At 49.2% G+C, this 19,374-nt stretch overlaps 1 protein-coding gene across 2 annotated transcripts in view; it reads left to right on the top strand.

The window, feature by feature from the left end:
• The window catches only part of CFAP91 (cilia and flagella associated protein 91), a 431,267-nt gene that overhangs the window by 173,362 nt on the left and 238,531 nt on the right, over positions 1 to 19,374 (top strand). The gene's annotated exons all lie outside the window — the stretch shown is intronic.

The raw sequence follows: 19,374 nt of genomic DNA on the forward strand, positions 1-19,374 counted from the left end.
TGAAATCTTTTGACAGCCTAGTCTTGAGGATTAAGTAACTGGAAGAATTGCCAATAAGGTTTTGTGCTCAGTGAAATATGATTCAGCCTGATTTGAGAAGTTTTTCCTGTGAGTGTTTGTGATTTACTGATAATTAACAAAGCTTTATCTTACTTTTTGAAAATACATGAGTAAATCACACCAAAGTCTCTAGTACAGAACACCTGCTAACAGGTAGTGCTTTATAAATTGGGCTCGAAAATTCGGATGGACTTCACACCCAAGAGAAGTTGGTGAGGATTACTCCTAATAAAAGTTGTGTGAATCAGGCCAAATGTCTTTCCAGTTAGTATCCTAAATAGATCATATACCTACTTTAAAAGCTCACCTGTTATACCCACATATTAGGTGAGAGGGCAAAACTATCCATCTAAGTAAATGCAGGAGACAACACTAGATATGCCAGCCTATCCCAGCAGTGGTCTGATTTTAATATCCGGTTACTACACGTGAGGCATTTTCTCTAGGCTTTCTAGTTAAGAGTTTATAAATGTGGTGGGAACTTTTGTTTACCACTAGTGTCCCAGAACTTCAGATAATATTGCACTTCATGTTGATGATTAAGTTGCTCCCTTTTTACACTCATCTCTCCCGGGTTAGTCAGACAGGAAGTCAGGGCTTGACTCAAGGAGTTATTTCCGGATTTGGAACTTGGATACAGAATGGCACAAATAATGTGTTCAGTTAATCCAGTGTCCTATTGATACAATGTTGTTTTAGAAACTATGACAAAGTTGGTAATGCCCCGCTGAGAAATCTAGATTGTGGGGCTATGACGCTGATCCAACCTCCTACGGGTAATCAGAGGCTAGAATACGGCTGTCTAAGGAAAGCTCCAGCAATATGAAGCCTTTGTGACCATGAGGTGCATTCATGAAGTTTGTGGTTGTCCTCAGTGGCAATGAGAACTCAGAGTAGTACCACTCAGATCCATTCAGAGTTTAAACTGGCACTAACCCACCTCGGCCTAAGGAGATTTGACATCCATCCCAGTGTAGCCTGGTGAGTTTTGGTCCAGTGACATGACAGACTTGCACAAGACCTAATAGGCGGTTACAAGCACCAACTATAAGGTAGTGGATGGCGAACCAGGGCTGATTGTTACTCTCCTCTCTTGAGTGCTGGGACTATGGCATCTAAGAGAAATAAACAAAAGTGTGGGAAAACGCCTATCAGTGAGAAAGAAAGAAAAGTAGCTAGACCCATACAAATTAGAGAGCTTGTGATGCACCATAGTGTTCCTTCTGCTGCTACCCACCCTGCCCTACTTGCCCGATTCCTATTGGGCTTGGACGGATTTGTTCTGGTGGAGACTATGCCCTGAAAATCTTGCTTTCGTCTCAGCTCCACTGTTAAGCCATCTGTTCACCACAGCATTCAGCCTTCCCTTATTCATATTATTGGTCTTGGAGCTTGTTTTCCTCATGCTCAAGGGAAAGAGAATTTCTTTTCCCAGGATTCAGGGTGAGCTCAAATCTTGCCTGTCTGAAATGGCTAGGGAGGCAACCAAGGCAGTTTCCCAAGATCTATCTGAATCACTGCACCCTTTCAGTGCTATCAAATATTGCAGACTTTACCTTATCTGCAGTTGAAAATAGCTTCTGCTTCTAACTCAGGGTCACCCTCTCTAAATATTGTGGGCTATAGAACTGAACTTTGTCCATCTCCCGCTGGTTTCACCCTGGACACATGAAAAACTAGATGGATTTTCCTCTCATTTGGAAAGATGAGTTTTGCTGCACCTACCCCTACTCTATGTTCAATATCGAAGGAACCTGTGAACTGGAGACAGGACATAGGATAAGCCCCTGGAATAACTAGATGTGCTGTGAGCAACCAGGTATTATCTTCAAGTATATAAAAAGGAGCACGCTTTTTATGTCTCTCCACAAATGTTTTATAACTAACTATGGTTTATAAAAGACTGCAAACAGATTTTATTTATTTCATTATTTTGTGTTTTATAGAGTGCAAACTAGCCCCGCAAGGGTATCAGAGCGCTTTACAGGATTGACAAGTGGTATACAAAAGAGCTTAAGAGAGGTGGATATATTAGGGATAAAATGGATAGATACGTTTTACAAGAAATAAGCGGTCTCAGATCCCAGGGTGTATAAATTGGGGATGACATCTGAAAGAAACACGTTAGTGTTAGATTCCTTACCTTAGAATATCCCCAGGCGTCAGTCTGGATCCGGAAACTTTTGCGTAGCAGTACCCCTGCGCGTCGGTAGGCGTCGTCTGCAGGCGTCCCCTGCGGCTCCGCGTCCGTCGTCGGCGTCGTGCGCCGTGATGACGTCGCTGACGTCAGTTCTTCTTTTTTCCGCGCCAGTAAGCGCAGATCCGAAGAGCAGTACTCCGGTCTTTTGACCAAGTTTGATAACTTTCTAATCTCTTTTTGGTGCCTGGTAGGATGCCCGGTTTCAAGAATTGTGACGGTTGTGACCGCACGATGTCGGTCACGGACCATCACCGACTCTGTCTCCGGTGCCTGGGCCCCGACCAAGGCTAGACGGGAGCGGTCCCGCAAGCTACTTGAGCTCCGGGTGTCGGCCCCGCGTCGGGAGTGGTCCCGGTCCGGCCGGAGGTCCAGGGAGCGTTCGAGGGAGCAGTCGCGGAGCCGCGCCGAGCGCTCCGGAACTCGTCACCATTCATCGGGCTCTTCAGGTAAGAAACACAAGAAGTCGGGGCGTCGTCATCGTACCTCCGACTCCCCCCGACGCTCGCGCGACGCGGCCGGGGGTTCGGTTGACCCCAACCCCGCGGCTCTGCGAGAGTCGCCGGCGCGGCCTGCCCCATACCCTCCGGTCCCTGGGCAAGGTGCGACGCCTGAGGAGATTGAGGCGTTCCTCATGGCCATGAGGGCGCTCCGACGTGGCCTACGGCGCCTTCGGGCCCAGTGCTACCGTCTGGGGACCCTAGCGGGTCGGGTGTCCCGGGCTCGACGCCATCGGGTGCTCCGGCCCCGGTGCCGTCGACGGCTCCGACCCCGGCGCCGCAAGGGTCTTCGGGGTCGACGCCGGCTGGTCTGCCGACCGCTCCGGCGCCGATTCCGTCGGGGTTACCCCCGACGCCGTCCCCGCGCGGCGCCGGTTCTCCTGTGCCGGCTTGCTCCGGCGCCGGCTCCGGGCGGCGCCGTCCCCATACCCTCCCCAAATCCGGACGCGGAGTCGGACCGACGTCGCTCGACGCCGGGCTCGCCGCCGGGCTCGACGCCGATGGGGCCTGTGAACCCCGAGGAGCCGGTCTACATCGTTGACTCCGTATATGGAGATGATGAAGAGTACGGGGAAGGTTGGGAGGGGTCTGAGGACCCTCTGTCACGTGAGTGCCAGTATGACGTGGACTGGACAGGTGAATTGGGGGATGCCAGTGGTCTGGACGACTCTCCTAACCCTGGCTTTGTCTCTCCTCCTTCCGTGGCGTCGGAGGAGTGAGCTGCTTATTCAGTGGTGCTGATGAGGGCTGCCAAGGCCTTACACCTTGAGCTCCCCGTCGCGGCCGTGAGGCCTAACATCCTCACTGAGGTCTTCAAACCGCAGTCATGCCCACAGGAGCCATTGCTGCCGTTTAATGAAGCCTTGTCAGACGTTCTGTTGGGCACGTGGTCCAGGCCCGCTTCAGGTTCGCCTGTTGATCGGAACGTGGCCAGACGCCACCGTCCTTGTCCGGACGACCCCAAGTTCCTGTCCACCCATCCCACCCCGAGAGTCTGGTGATCCAGGCCTCAACCTCCCAGAACGCATTCCCGTCGGCCCCGCCCGACCGGGAATCTAACAGGTATGACCCGTATGGCAAGAAGGTCTTCTCGTCCCTGAGTTTGGGACTGCGGTCTTGCAACACCGCTTGCCTCTTGGGCCGCTACACCCACTCTGTGTGGGATACGGTCGCGGAACTGCTGCCAGAATGCCCCATGGAGGTGCGGGCAAAACTCGGCAAGGCTGTGGCTGAGGGCCGAGATGCAGCAAAATATTCCATACGGTGTGGTCTTGATACGACCGACTCGCTAGGCAGAGCGATGTCCACGACGGTGGCGATTCGTCGCCACGCCTGGCTGAGATCCGCCAACTTTTCGGCAGATGTCCAGAATGCCTTGATGGACATGCCGTTCGATGGCTGTCGCCTGTTTGGTGACAAGGCGGACCACGCGCTGGAACGCTTCAAGGACACCAGGGTCACGGCCAAGTCCTTGGGTCTCTCGACCCAGCGCCAGCAAACGGGTTCGTTTCGCTCCTTTCGTGGCCAAGGAAGGGGCGTCCCCACACGTGCTGCCAGCCACGCGCCGCAACAATCTTTTAAACGCGGTGGCGGCCGTGGAAACCGCTGTGGAGGCGGTCGGGGTCAACGGCAGGGTCAGGCCACACCTCCCCCCGCAGCATCTGCCTCCAAATCCTCCTAGTCCGAGCTTTCAGGCCCATGTGACGCCAGTGGGTGGCAGGGTCCGCCATCACCACGCCCGCTGGCGCACGATCACATCGGACAGGTGGGTACTGCAACTCGTCCGAAGGGGCTACTCCCTCCCCTTCGAGACCACTCCTCCAGCCAAGCCACCGCAGAACCACCGTGTGTCGGGGGACCACTTGACACTTCTGCAGGAGGAAGTTACGGCCCTCTTGGCCAAGGGGGCCATCGAGCGCGTTCCTGGGCCAGAAGTAGGGCGTGGTTGCTATTCCCACTACTTTCTGGTGCCCAAGAAGGACAAAGGGGGCCTACGTCCTATCTTGGATCTACGGAACGTCAACGGCTTCCTCCGGAAGGAGAAGTTCAAGATGTTGACATTAGCTCAGGTCTTGGCTGCTCTAGACCCGCAAGACTGGATGGTAGCGTTGGACTTGCAGGATGCGTATTTTCACATCCCGGTCCTGCCGGCCCACCGGCGTTACCTGCGGTTCACGGTAGGCCAGGAGCACTTTCAGTTTATCGTGCTCCCCTTCGGCCTTACCAGCGCCCCACGGGTGTTCACAAAGGTGATGGCGGTGGTCGCAGCCCATCTGCGCAGGTTAGGGGTTTCAGTCTTCCCCTACCTAGACGACTGGTTGTTGAAGGCGGGCTCGCCCCAGACAGTCGTCCACCACCTTCAGATGACGGCAGACCTCTTGCACGGCCTGGGGTTCTCCATCAATGTGCCGAAATCACACCTGTGTCCCTCCCAAAAGCTCCTTTTCATCGGAGCGGTTCTGGACTCGGCGCAGTTTCGGGTTTATCCTCCGGAACGGCGGGTCCGGGATATACAGGCTTTGATTCCCATCTTTCAGCCGCTATCCCGGGTTTCGGTCAGGTTGACGCTGCGGCTACTGGGGCTGATGGCTTCCTGCATCCTTCTGGTGCATCACGCCAGGTGGCGGATGCGGGCTCTGCAGTGGGACCTGAAGTTTCAGTGGGCCCAGCATCAGGGCAACTTGTCCGACCACGTCTTGATCTCGGAGGGCACTGCGAGACAACTGCAGTGGTGGCTTACGGACCGCGATTGGGTCAGAGGCAGATCCCTCTCCCTTCCCCAACCGGAGCACGTTGTCGTGACGGACGCGTCCCTCCAGGGCTGGGGTGGCCACTTGGGAGAGGCAGAGATCAGAGGCATCTGGTCTCCGGCGGAGTCCCGGCTCCATATCAACCTGTTGGAGCTACGGGCGATTCGTCTGGCACTGAAGGCATTCCTCCCCTTTGTCAACGGGAGTGTAGTGCAGGTGTTCACAGACAACACCACCGCCATGTGGTACTGCAACAAACAGGGCGGGGTGGGGTCGTGGACCCTTTGCCAGGAGGCTCTGCGCCTCTGGCTGTGGCTGGTACGTCAGGGCGTGACTTTGACGGTTCAACACCTGGCAGGTTCTCTGAACGCCAGGGCGGACGAACTCAGCCGTCGGTGCTCGATGGATCACGAATGGCGTCTGAACTCGGACGTGGCGCAAGGCCTCTTTCTGCAATGGGGAGAGCCTTGGTTAGATCTATTCGCCACAGAAGAGAACGCGCAATGTCATCAGTTCTGCGCGTTGGAGTTTCCAAGATGGCACTCGCACGGCGACGCCTTTCGGCGCGAGTGGAGTTGTGGTCTGTTATACGCCTTTCCGCCTATACCACTTCTACCCAGAGTGCTGAAGAAGATCAGGCGCGACCGGGCCCAAGTTATCCTTGTGGGTCCGGACTGGGCTCGAAGGTACTGGTATCCCGAGCTACTCAGCATGTCAGTCGGTCCCCCGATCCGCCTGCCCCTTCAGGAGGACCTTCTGTCGCAGCAGCAGGGGACGGTCCTCCACCCGAACCTGTCCAGTCTCCACCTCCATGCTTGGAGATTGAGCGGCGGCAGTTGAGGCCATTTGACTTGCCTCCTGAAGTCTGTGATGTAATTCTGGCAGCCAGGCGTCCCTCCACAAAGTCGGTATACGCCTGTCGGTGGAACAGATTTGTGGCATGGTGCACAGCAAAGGCTGTGGATCCTCTCTCTGCCCCTCTTTCCGAGGTTCTTCTTTTTCTTCTCTCTCTTGCCCAGCAGAGCTCTGCTGTGGGCACTATCAAGGGCTACCTTTCGGCCCTTTCAGCCTTTCTAAGGCTTCCTGATCAGCCTTCTTTGTTCAAGTCCCCAATTGTAACGAGATTCTTGAAGGGCATCACACACATGTATCCACCTGTTCCGTTTGTGATGCCTCAGTGGGACTTGAACCTGGTTCTAACCTTTTTGATGTGTGCTCCCTTTGAGCCCCTTCATTCTTGTCCTCTCCGTCTGCTGACTTTAAAGACGGCTTTCCTGGTTGCCATCACCTCTGCCAGGAGAGTGAGTGAGCTCCAGGCTCTTCCTGTCCAACCTCCTTTCCTGTCCATTCATCCTGACAAGGTGGTTCTAAGGACTAGACCTTCTTTCCTGCCCAAAGTAGTTTCTGCTTTTCACATTGGGCAGTCCATCACCCTCCCCTCCTTCTTCCCGCCTCCGCATCCCTCAAAGGATGAAGAGCGGCTCCATCGTCTGGACCCAAAACGTGCGCTTTCATTTTATGTGGATCGCACACGCCAGTTCCGGGTGGATGACCAACTGTTTGTTGGCTACGTGGGTGCGAAGAAGGGACGGGCGGTGCATAAGCGGACCATCTCTCGGTGGGTCGTTCTGTGCATCAAAGCGTGCTACTCTTTGGCTCGGAAGGAGCCTCCTGTTGGGCTGAGGGCCCATTCCACTCGGGCCACGGCGGCTACTACTGCCCTGGGCCGGGGAGTCCCCTTGCAGGACATTTGCCAGGCGGCTACGTGGGCCTCGCTGCACACCTTTGCGAGGCACTACTGCCTGGACAGTCAAGTTCGGAGGGATGGCTTCTTTGGCCGTTCTGTCCTCCAGGATTTTCTGGTGTAGGAATGTATTGGTTCGCAGACCCACCACCGGGGTTGGTATTGCTGGGGTATCTATTCTAAGGTAAGGAATCTAACACTAACGTGTTTCTTTCAGATGAACAAGTTACTTACCTTCGGTAACGATATATCTGTAAGAAACATTAGTTAGTGTTAGATTCCTTACCGAACCCACCCATCCTCCCCGTTCTGCGAACTGATACCTAGGGTTAAGGACATCCCTTTCAGGGCCCTAGTTTCAATTGGCACCAGTGTTGGTTCTCACATGGCTCTGCGTGTTCTGGCGCGGAAAAGCTGTGTACAAAGAACTGACGTCAGCGCGCGGAGGTGGCGTCTATATACTCCAGCGACGTCATCACGGCGCACAACGCCGACGCCGGACGCGGAGCCGCAGGGGACGCCTGCAGACGACGCCTACCGACGCGCAGGGGTACTGCTACGCAAAAGTTTCCGGATCCAGACTGACGCCTGGGGATATTCTAAGGTAAGGAATCTAACACTAACTAATGTTTCTTACAGATATATCGTTACCGAAGGTAAGTAACTTGTTCAACAGGTAGATACTTTTTACACGAAACAAGCAGTCTCAGACTCCAGGTTGGATGCCCAGAGGTGCCTGGTGGATATCATCTGGAAAAACCATGGTGAGTCCATAATATGAGGTAGAACAAAGTCGCTGAGGTGACTGTAATGCAAGAGTTAGGAGAGGAATTTGCCAATTAGGAAATTTTTGGCCTCCTTTTTGAAGCGCACCAGAGACGGGATTCTTCTAATGGCAGGCAGGTATGAATTCCAAATTCTGGGTGCAGCCCCAGATAAGGCCCGATTGTACGTTTTTGTTTTTTCTCAAGCGTGCTGGTTGGAGCAAGAGGTCTCTGGTGGGGCGGGAGTTTCTGGCTCCTCCAGAGTTTCTGGGCAAGAAATGCAGGTGAATTGGAGTATAAAGCCTTGTGAATGATACAAACCAGCTTAAGTTGAATTCTGGCCTCGAGGGGAAGCCAATTCAGAGCTTTAAGATGTGGAGAGATGCTGTTGAATTTCTTTGAACCTGTTAGGAGTCTGGTGGCAGTGTTGAGGCAGGCTTTTAATGGGGCCAGGCAGATCTTGGGTAGACCTGCTAGGGTAGAACATCCATATTCCAGTCTGTAGATGACTAGTGCCTGGATTGCCATTTTTAGGTCTCGAGTGTTAAGGAAAGGCTTCAGGTTTCTTAGATAGCTCAGGTGAAATCTGGCTGTTTTGGCATTCGAGTTGATGTGGCCACGCATATTCAAGCTGCAGTCTAGGGTTATTCCAAGGGATTTAGCAGAGTCCACAATGGTTGGTGGGCAGTTTAATGCTGTGACCGACTTGATTCATTGCTGAATGTCGGGGTTGGATTTGGGTGGGTGGATTAGAAGAAATTCATTTTTTTTGCGTTAAGTTTGAGCTGGTTAGAGGTGAGCCAATGTACAGTCAGCTTCTAGGCCTCATTCAGGGAAACAATGCCCACAGGAGAAGAGATTTTGATGTAGATCTGGGTGTCGTCGGCATACATGTGGTAGGAGATATTGGCGGTGCGAAGCACTTCTGGGAGCGGTTCAAGGTAGAGGTTGAAGAGAGTAGCGGACAGGGTTGATCTTTGGGGGACTCCAACCGTGATTGGATGGGAGCGGACAAGGTACCGTTGATTAGGAATCTCTGTGAGTGGTTCTGGAGGAAGGACCTAAACCTTTCACGAACGGGGCCATCCAGTGCCATCCTGAATTTGAGGCGTTCAAGGAGTGGTTGACCGTATCGAAAGCTGAGGATAGATCTAGGAGGATTAGGAGACAGGTTTTGCCTTGGTCAAGTGCTTGAAGGGTATCATCCACGATGTGGAGGAGGGTGGCTTCAGTGCTGTGCCCAGGTCTGAACCCGGATTGGAAGTTGTAAAGTAGATGAAGGTTGGTGATGTGTTGGCTTAGCTACTGTTGAACGCATTTCTCCAGAACTTTAGCTAGGAGTGGGATATTAGAAATATGTCTGTAGTTGTCAGGGGAACCAGGATCCAGCGTAGGTTTTTTTAAGATAGGAATGACTTGGCCGACTTTAAGAGAGTCTGGTATCGATCCCTGTAGGAGGGAGGCATTGATATTGCAGTCCAACTAGGGATTATAGCATGATAGGTGGCGGCTAGGCAATTAGAGGGGAGAGGGTCATTAAAGTAGTTATCTGGTTTAAGGAGGAAAGAATTTTCGAAACGGAATGTTCGTCATAGACTTTGAAGTTGGACCAGTGCACTTGGTTTTTGGGTGATGTCTGGGGGCAGCGTGGAGAGATGAAGCAGAGCCGGAGGGGTTTGGGAGTAAGTGGCGGATCTAAGATCATTTCCTGGGGCAGTGATTTTGTCAGAGAAGGAGGAAAATTCCTTGCATGATATTAGAGATTTGGGGGTTTCTTTAAAGGTTTTTACCAGTTTGTTGGATTGGTGTTTGACCATTTCGAATAGCTTGCGAGGTCTGTTCTTGGCGTTCTCCAGTTCTGTTCTGAAGAAATCTTTTTTTGAGTTGAGGACATGACAATTGTAGGCATTTCTGGCCTGGCAGAGAAGTTTTAGTTGACCTGCTGACGGGTGCTGTTTTCAGTTTCGTTCTGTCTGCGGGAGGGATCTCCTCTCATTGCTGAGGGATCCGTTGAACCAGGGGTTCCTGTCTTTAATTTGGGTTCTTTTTAGTTTTAGCGGAGCCAGATCATCAAGAATGTTGTACAAGGTTGTGGAGTAATGTTCAGTGAGGTTGTTGACCGTAGTGATATGAGGGGGGTCAGCGAGCAGCCAGTTTCCCGTGATCAAGGTTTTTGGCATTTAGGAATCACGGGTTGTGGTGCCCTTGTCCTGTGGGTGCCAGGCAGAAGGAAGGTGATAGCGTGATGGTCAGACCAATCTCATGGTTCTATTGAGATAAGCTTGACCGCTGATCCAGTCTAGAGTAGCGCTTTTCAAGTGAGTTGGGACTGTGCAGGCTTGGGTAAGGGCTAGGTCGGCTAGGAAGTCTCTTTTGGTGTTGGCCTGGGGTCCTTTGGGTCGTTCCAGTGCAGGTGGAAGTCACCAAGGACAATGTCTTTAGAGCTGGGGGATTCCTTGGCTGTGATGATTTCCATGAGGTTGTCAGTGAATGTGTCATTCATGCCTGGGGGTGATAAAAGATGTGCAGTCTGCACAGTAGGGTGGTGTTGCTGCATATGGAGAGTGCAATGTATTTGCAGGAGTCAGTGGGATCTGCCATAAGTTCAGTAACGAGGAGGTTGGAGCGAAAGATGCAGGCAGTGCCTCCCCCATTTGTTCTGACTGCCTGGCCAGCCTAACGATGTTATAGTTGGGAAGGACTAAGAGGTCTAGACAGGGCGATGAGGATTCATGGATCAGGATCGCTAAGTCAGATCTTAGGCTCAGGATGAGATCAGCGACATCTGCGCATGCTTTACTGCAGAGCGGAAGTTAATTAGGAGGCTGGATATTGGGAGGTCGGAGTGAGTGTCGTGAGGAGGGGCAGAGATGGTTACTAGCTCTAGGTTGCTATCAACGAATCCTCTGTTCTGATGATCTTAATGACTGCAAGGAGGAGATATCTTTCAAGAAAAAGGATGGCGGCTAGACTCTTGGTTGGTATCGACAGATGCAGTAAAACTGTGAGAACTCAAGGGATGCATGCAAAGAATTCAGGCCACCTATGCAGAAACACCACAGATATTGTTCAAGTGTCTGATGAATTCTTTCTCTCTGGTTATCAGTTGGATATAAATAAATGAACAACTTAAAACTGGAAGTTGCTGGAAGAGGCAGCAATGCATTCCAGAATTTAGAGACAATTTGTGTACACAAGTCTGGAACAACAATTTGCAGATATCTATGAAAGCCAACGATTTCCTTTAAAAAGTACTTTGCTAGATCAGTAGGTAGTTTTCCATGGGAACAAATTGTGCTAATTTACAATTATGTTTTTTAACCCCTTTAGTGCTTCGAACGTCCAACGGTCGTCGCGTGCACTACCTCGCTAGTGCTGTGCATGACCGTTGGACGTCCGAATCCCGTTAGCGCAATCGAACGTCCGCACTGGGGCGGAATGTTCGACGCGCTAAACGGGTTAACTATCTGCATCGCCTTGTGGTTCTGAAAGCAAGGATTTCAACTATGAAATACATATGTGTTAAGGATTGCTTGAATGTGGGCCAATGTACAACGAGTCCTACACGTTTTTTGTGCTCTGATTTGGCCTGGGTGCACCTGCCACAAGTCTGGATATGTGTTTTAATAATTTGATTCATGGTAGACCACCAAAATAGCAGCTGACCTAATCCCACGTTTCTTTACTCCAGGACTCCTAGTCATCAGAATCTTGTAACACCAAGAGTTTTATTCTGCATTTCTACATCTGGCTCAAGTATTAGGTTCTGTGAATCAGAAGGATATTGACCATCCTAGGATTATTGGGGAATTCAAAACTGCAACATTAATCGACTGAAGACTATTCCATTTGTTCTCCAAAACTGAAGTAGGCCCATCCTCAATCTGTCTATGTACTGCTTAAATGATAGGCAGAGATTTCATCTTTATCTTTTCATCAGGTTTTTGTCTAGATGGTAAATTAGCTTTCCCCTGTCGTCTTCGACAACCACATGCTACGGTGTAATTAACATGGAAAAGAATAAAGGCCATCTTGCATGCTGATCATTAGCGGATTTCATAGATCTTAAAAAACTGAGTTTTTTTATCAATCTATATGTTGCCTCCAGTGCTTTAATGCATCTTTAATGGCTAGTGACTCATGGTCATAGATTGTGTAATTGTTCTCTGGAGATGATAGTGTTTGTGAGTTGTATGCCATTGAATTCATGACATTCATCTCAGCGTGCTTTTAAGCATTGAGACATGATGACCTGTACAGCAACAAAGGAAACATTTTATTGTCCCAAAACAAGCCCATTGCAATGTGAACATCTCCGGATTGGAGGAGTTATAAACGCCTGCTTCGAAAAGAAAACACTCTGTCATGTTCTAGTGACTCTGCACAGGAGTATCAATTTTTGAATAATATGGATCACATTTAAAAAAAAGAAACGTAAAATATTTGTTAAAATTAGAAAGTCCTAACACTGCCAGTGTTGAAATGGCGTGAACCTTTTCAGGCTCCATCTAAGCTTTGCAATCTAAAATAATGAGTCCATAATAATGGGCTACTGATTATGAATCACTACAACACTGAGTTTGCTGTAGGCCACAGAGGGACAATATTCCTTATCAGTTTTAGCATAAAGATAGAGATGATCTTGCTGAAGAGAAAGTGGCGAAGGATTCCCTCTTAAAGATGTTTTTCCAAGTATGCTTTAAAGACTGCATCCTCCTTCAGTGTCAAAGGATAGATTCTCAAGAGTGGTGCCTCTGCCTAGGGAAGTAAGTTGATTGAACAATTGTACACTCTACGAAGGGGGTAATCCTTCAGCTCACTTCTGGCTGAACACATTCTGAAATTGCTCATTGCTTAGATAGGATGGACAGTTGTTATTTGACTACTTGAATAACAGAACAAGGAAGAAGTTGCTGGATATTGAGCTGAGATCCAGACCAGTTGTGTTCTTGGCAATATCCTGAAGACCGCAACATATAGCCTTCTTTCAAGTGAGTGTAAGAATGATGAATCCTCGACTAAGATGTCTCCAGGACTAAAGGGAACTTTGGATTAGATGTAATAACAAATACTAGTAACTCCACATCGGCTCCTTCCATTCCCATTAAAGATGGCTGGGTTTCCCAATAAATGTCTCCCAGGGATGGTCTTCTGCCATCAGTGCCATGGATGGCCTTCACCAATGTATTTTCTTGTAAAGGTATTTTCTTTCAATTGACAATATTTGTACTCAATGAAACATCCAGATGCTCCACTGTCCACTAATGCTGTGATAGATATATAAGTCCCACTGGTGTTATAACACTGACCTGTAGATAGAAATGGGTTTTGTTTGTTGTAAACTCTTGAATGGTAAACGTCCATTTGGGGTTTGAGGGTGTATTCATTTTCCTGAAAGGCTAGACAATTATATAGAAAGTGACCCTTCTTGCATTGCAGACAAAGGTCTTCTTTTTATCATAATTGTCTTCTCTTCTCTGGTTAATGTCTTCTTAATAGATCCAAATTGCATGGGCCAGTCTGAGTCCTTCTCTTTTTAAAGGAATTTAGAACATGCAACCATATGTTTTTGCATGCACAAACGGGTTTACGAACCCGTTTGCGCATGCAAAAACCTATTGGGCCATGTACATAGCCTATTTAGCGAGTCACAATTTTTGGCGATTCTCTAAATAGGTTTTGCGACTCGCTATTTGGAAGGGGCGTTCCCTTCCAAATTGTGAGTGTCAAAACAATGTACAAATGTTTTGCGACTGCACTTGCGGTCGCAAAACACTCGCAATTACCACCTACTTCAAGTAGGTGGTAATGCATTTGCAAATGAGAAGGGGTCGCCAGGGGACCCTTTCCCCTTTGCAAATGCATGCAAAATACTTTTTTAAGGGCAGACAGTGATCCCAGCGCCCAGCAGGCTAACATCCCTGGGAGGGCTGTACATTTCATTTAGTGCCTTGCAATGTTTCGCAAATTATGAGGCGCTAAATTAAAGAGTCGTACATCTGGCCCAGTGTGTTTTCTCTCACTTAGTGCACCTACCAGTCCTCATTCCTATCCCTTTACCCTGCATCTTTAGCCCCTTTCAGGGTCCCTGCTTGTTGTGTAATGTATTTTAACCTTATATGCCAGCATGATTGTTGGAAAATCTGAAGCTCACACCCCCCAAAAACTGACTGAGCTACACCCCTGCTCTTTGAATACTGAATGTAATTAACTTGTTGAGCATGAACAACTGTTCTTGCCTGCCTAACTCCAGATCTGGGTAATACCCTTTGCCATTGCCCTTAGTGTCTGTATCAATGGAGGGAAAAAACTAAGCTTGATAACTGTCAGAGTAGGTAGGGCCTGGTGTGGTTGACCTCTCATGTTAATCGACATTTCTCCATTTGAAGCATATTGATAAACAAGAAGAATATGACCGCCCTCTAATTAATTCGACATTGGGAAAACTAGATGAGGGAGAAGAAAAAAAGAAACTTCTGCAAATGTCATTTGGATCTTCGGATGGAAGCTTGCCATCTACTTCTCCCAAACACGTAAGAGGAGGATAAAATCTAAACGAGTGGTTCAGCATGCTACGCTCTTCAATGATAGTCAAAAAACTAGAATAATTCCCTGCTGCATGCGTAGTCCATGGAGTACTTATCATAATTGTACTGTTCATTGAAATCTGTTAGTGTGTACTTCTGTTCTTATGATGAGCAGCACCCAGTAATGGGCTATCAGGAGCAAACTTTTTTTCCTGGAAATCCACTGGTGAACCACAATGGGCAGTTTCACGCCTGCATTGCAGCATCGGATGTGCATGAAAAGTGAAAATCTATGAGAACGGAGGAAAACATAGCATGATATGCTTAATTGGAGAGGCGCCAAAAAGCGCCTTGTCTTTTTAAGTGTTAAGGAACTTCTCCTACACTTGATGAACTTTTTTGACGGTTACCTCACAGATTCTGTTATTTTTTTCCATCTCTTGTGAGTAGGATCTCACAGCACATGTGAGGTTTCAGATCACTGTTTTTTACTAAAAGTTGATAGCAAAAATGTGCTTTTTAATTTTCACTCAACGTCATTAACATCATCCTGTTGAGTAAAGTGATTTGTAGCTATTTTCTGGCAGTGGAATTTTCACCCCAAAAAAGCCTTCTATTTTTGAGACCTTCCCCCTTTGTAGGATGAAAAAGGTTTTCTCTGACTCCATCCTGTGTCATACTTTGTCAAAAACTGTGAATTCTGCAAACAAAAATCCAAAAGGACTTTGATAGACCAGGAGGGCATCAGACTTGGAGTCACAATGTAGGACATGAGAGTGGAGGAAGAAAGGAAGAAGAAAAATCTGAAGAAGTCTTTGCCTCATTCTTCATCTGAAACACAGGCTGCTTGTGAAAAGGACTCCCACAAAAGGAATTCCATAGGAAAACATCGACAACATCATTCTTGACGTTCGAGATCGGCATCTAAGGTATTGTCTTGACTGTCAAGAGAATCAGATCTGATCTTTTCTCCGTCTAAGGTAGGTTTGACATTGATTTCTCATCATCATCATGGAGAATGCACAAAACACCCACAGCTTGAAAGCCCTTCACTGTCAATGGCAAAGACTATCCACCATCTGTTGATGAAGGCTGCTCATATGCAAGTCAACAAAACCTCTGGGGATTTTGACTCCTAAACTGGCTTCCGTAGCCACATTGGTAAGATTCCATTAACTGACATTGAACACAGATCACTGATCAATGTTTCACCTCTAGTGTCGGAAATAAGACACAATAGGACCCTTCAAAGTTTCCATCATCATTGAAAAGACTAAGAATGCCACCATCACTTAAAATGTCAGTATCTATGGTGGCTACCACATTGATTACATCTTTGGCCTCAACATCACTGTTACATTATCCAAGACTGGTATGACCTTATCCAGTTCGGAAGGGTCTGAACTGGGGTGGCGAAGTGAGCTCAAGAACGATGATGGATTCAACCCAGATCTAATATTGACTAGGGACAAGTGTCTAAAATCGTTTTAGCGCTCTGTCCATTATCTCCTTGTGTTTGCTTTGTTCACCCTAAGTTGGAAGGGTATGCCCAGACGTGAGTCCCTTGCTCACTTTGCCACTGTACTCAAGTTAGCCTGGCTGAAGAGGGGTGTTGCCCCGAAACCGAGAAGGCCGGCTGTGGCGGTTCAGCTTGGACTGTTCCCATGTGGAACAAAGTCAAGACTGATTTGCCTATGGCTGGGTCTGTACTGGTGTGGCAAAGTGAGCTAAAGAATGGTGATAAATTCAACCCAGATCTAATATTGCTGGGGCTGAGTGTCTGTATAGTTTCAGCACTCCGTCCATCATCTCCTTGTATTTGATTTGTTTGCCCAAATTTGGCAGGGTGTGTCCAGATATGGGTCCCTTGCTCAATCTGCCACTGGATTCAAGCTAGCCTGGCTGAAGAGGGGTGTTACCGCGAAACCGGTCCCAGGATTCTTGTTTCCAGTCCAGGGAAGACATGGCTTGGCAGTTTGGGTTGGACTGTTCACATGAGAAACAGGGTCTAGACTGATTTGCATATGGCTGGGTCTGAAATGGGCTGGCGCTCTGTCCATCATCTCCTTGTGTTTGATTTGTTCAACCCCTGGTACCTCGGGCATTGAGATTGAAGAGGGTCCGATAGGGCAGCAGCACAAATTGTCCACCAAAGGAACCCTCCATTACAGGCTGCTTGGTGCAGACAAAACCGAAGAGTCGACAAGGCACACATCCCTGTGTGCCATGCCTGCATAGACTGCATGAGCTATAGGTAAGACATCCTTACAGCCCTAAGGCAGGGTGCACTATACCCCACTTGTGAACATATCTGCATGAGTAGATATGACCCTATAATAGCTAACTCCATTCTTGGAGATTTTGTGTAGGGATGCCATAGACAGCACATAGGATGGAAACTCATCATTTCGAGTTTCCCAGATCCATGATGGCTTACTGTACCTACAGATGTTTGGTATCAAACATCCCGCCTTAATAAACCTGCACTGATGCCAGTGTTGGATTTAATAATAAATGCACACAGCGGGCACCTTAGAGGTGCCCCCTGAAAACCTACTGACTACTAGTGAGTTGCTGACTGGTTTCTGGCCAGCCTGCCACAGCTACTCATGGTTCTGGCCTCCTGGGGTGAGAGCCTTCACTCTCAGAGGCCGAGAACAATGCCTGCTCTGAGCAGAGGTGTTCTCACCTCCTCCAAGCAGGACTTGACGTCCAGGGCGGAAATCATTCATCAAATGCCATGCCACCTTTGAGATGCAAATCAGGTCTCTCCTGTTAGAGGGAGATGCCAACCCCCCTGTCTTGACCCCACTTTCAGCTGGCAGACAAGCGGGAACATTTGTAAGATTAGGAGGTGTGCCCACATTCAGCCAGCACCACCCCTCAGGTGGAGCTGGTGATGTGGACCTCAGTTTTCAGATTTCTCAATTTTCAGTTCGAGTTCATTAGCCTATCAGGGTCAGGGTTATGCCTACTTCTCACAGAAAGGGGTCATACAGAGGATGTAGATGCCCTAATGGTAAGTAGCCATGTCACTCCCCAGAACTTCAGCTTCCTGCCAACCTAAGCAGAAGAACGAAGAACCATGAAAGCAGAGAAGAGGAGAAGCAGCTGACTTGGCACCAACCCCACTGGCCTGTCTGTATCCCTCATCGAGAACTGCACCTAAGTCGACTTGTCCTGCAACTGTGACTCCAAAAGCCTTGGAGGACTGCCTGCCTTCGAAAAAGAACAAAGTCTCCTGTAGACGAGCAAAGCTGCTCCCCTGCATCCTGCAGGCACCCAAGAACCATTGCAAGGCCTCCAGACTCCCAAAATCCGGACATCAGAAAGCACCACTGCACCCTTCGCTCCAAGCCCAAGTTGAAGGGACCCAACTGTGCCAGCTTGGTCTCCCAGCCGAGCACAGACAAAGACCTACCTTGGACTTTCCCACTGTGGACGTCCTCTTAGTGCAGACCCTACTTAATCTCTCCCGATGACAAAAACCTGACACCAAGGACAACTCTGCACCCGTTGCCCCTGGGCCCGGGAGAAGAGAACCTAAGGTGCCTCCACATCCCTGGACATCGCAAGAGTTGAGCCTCCTTGCTGGTTCAGCTTAACTGCTCCCCCAGTCTAAGCCTGCAGCATCTTTGTAACCGGACCAATCCTTTCTTGAAGAGAATGAGGCATTATAATTTACAACTGCACCCAGACACCCCAGAGCCTCCCTAAGTGAGCTGCTGGTGCTGCCTTGGATCTTGCCTCATATTCTCCTTAAGTCCAGACGTTTGGTCCCAATAAGTAGCTGCTAAGTACCTTTATGCGTTGTTTGTTTTCCTGCATAGCTTACCATTACCCGGAAGCATTCAATTCTGATTTGAAATATCAAAAGCTCCCGACACTGAAAAACACACCTCTGCACCTGGACGCCTCAGGGCCTCCCGAGGTGACCTTTTGGTGCTGCCTTGGACTTTTCCCTATACTCACCTCAAGTCCTGGGGAAGGGTCCTGTAAGTCATTCTTAAGTGACTGTATGCAGCATATGTTTTCTGTTGAAAGTGAGCCCATAATTCTAACGATGCCCAGGCTGCTGGCGCAAACCGCCTCTCAGTTCCCATTCTGAATAATTATCAAATAAAGAGACGGGCGCTGGGAGCAGGAATCAAGAACAGAGTTTATTTCTCATGAGGAGAGCATGTCATTTCGGACACGAAACACAGTGTCTTTCGGGAGGTGCTCTAACAAGTGAGCGTGAGACTCTGGTTTTTATACATTTGCTGAACATTTGATGATACAATCAGGTCAGTGTGTCGCAAAAGGAAAACATTCCTATAATCCTCGTGATGATCCTATTCCACATACATTCACAATGGGGACCCTTGACCTGCTGATAAGAGGGGAGGGCAATCATGCAGCTGAGTGTGCCGTAGGATGTGTGCGCCTGATCATGGCCCAGGGGGTGGGGTGGCTAGGCATACAATAAGGGCAGTAAATGGTATCTCCTGGCTTAGGCGATGGCCTCGGACATGTGTGGTCAGCCGGACTCGGGGGTAGGGGTCATCAAAGGAGTGGTATTCATGTCTGCGTGGACAATCGAGCGTGGAGGGAAGGCTCGTCAACAGAGGGACATTCATGGAAGGGGAGGAGGTGCTGGTCAGGCGCGGCCGTGACTCGCAAGGACAGGGCTTTGCGGAAGAAGAGGGTTTATGACTTGTTCATGTGAGGAGAAGGAGGGGGGGGATCAGGGTGCGTGCAGGGCCAGAGTCGCGCAGTGAGAGAGAGAGAGAGAGATCTTATGACCTGTACATGGGAGAACAGGGGTAGCCAGATACAACTGGGGGGGGGGG

This window comes from Lissotriton vulgaris, chromosome 8, assembly GCF_964263255.1.
Source record: "Lissotriton vulgaris chromosome 8, aLisVul1.2, whole genome shotgun sequence".
Classification (NCBI taxonomy): domain Eukaryota; kingdom Metazoa; phylum Chordata; class Amphibia; order Caudata; family Salamandridae; genus Lissotriton; species Lissotriton vulgaris.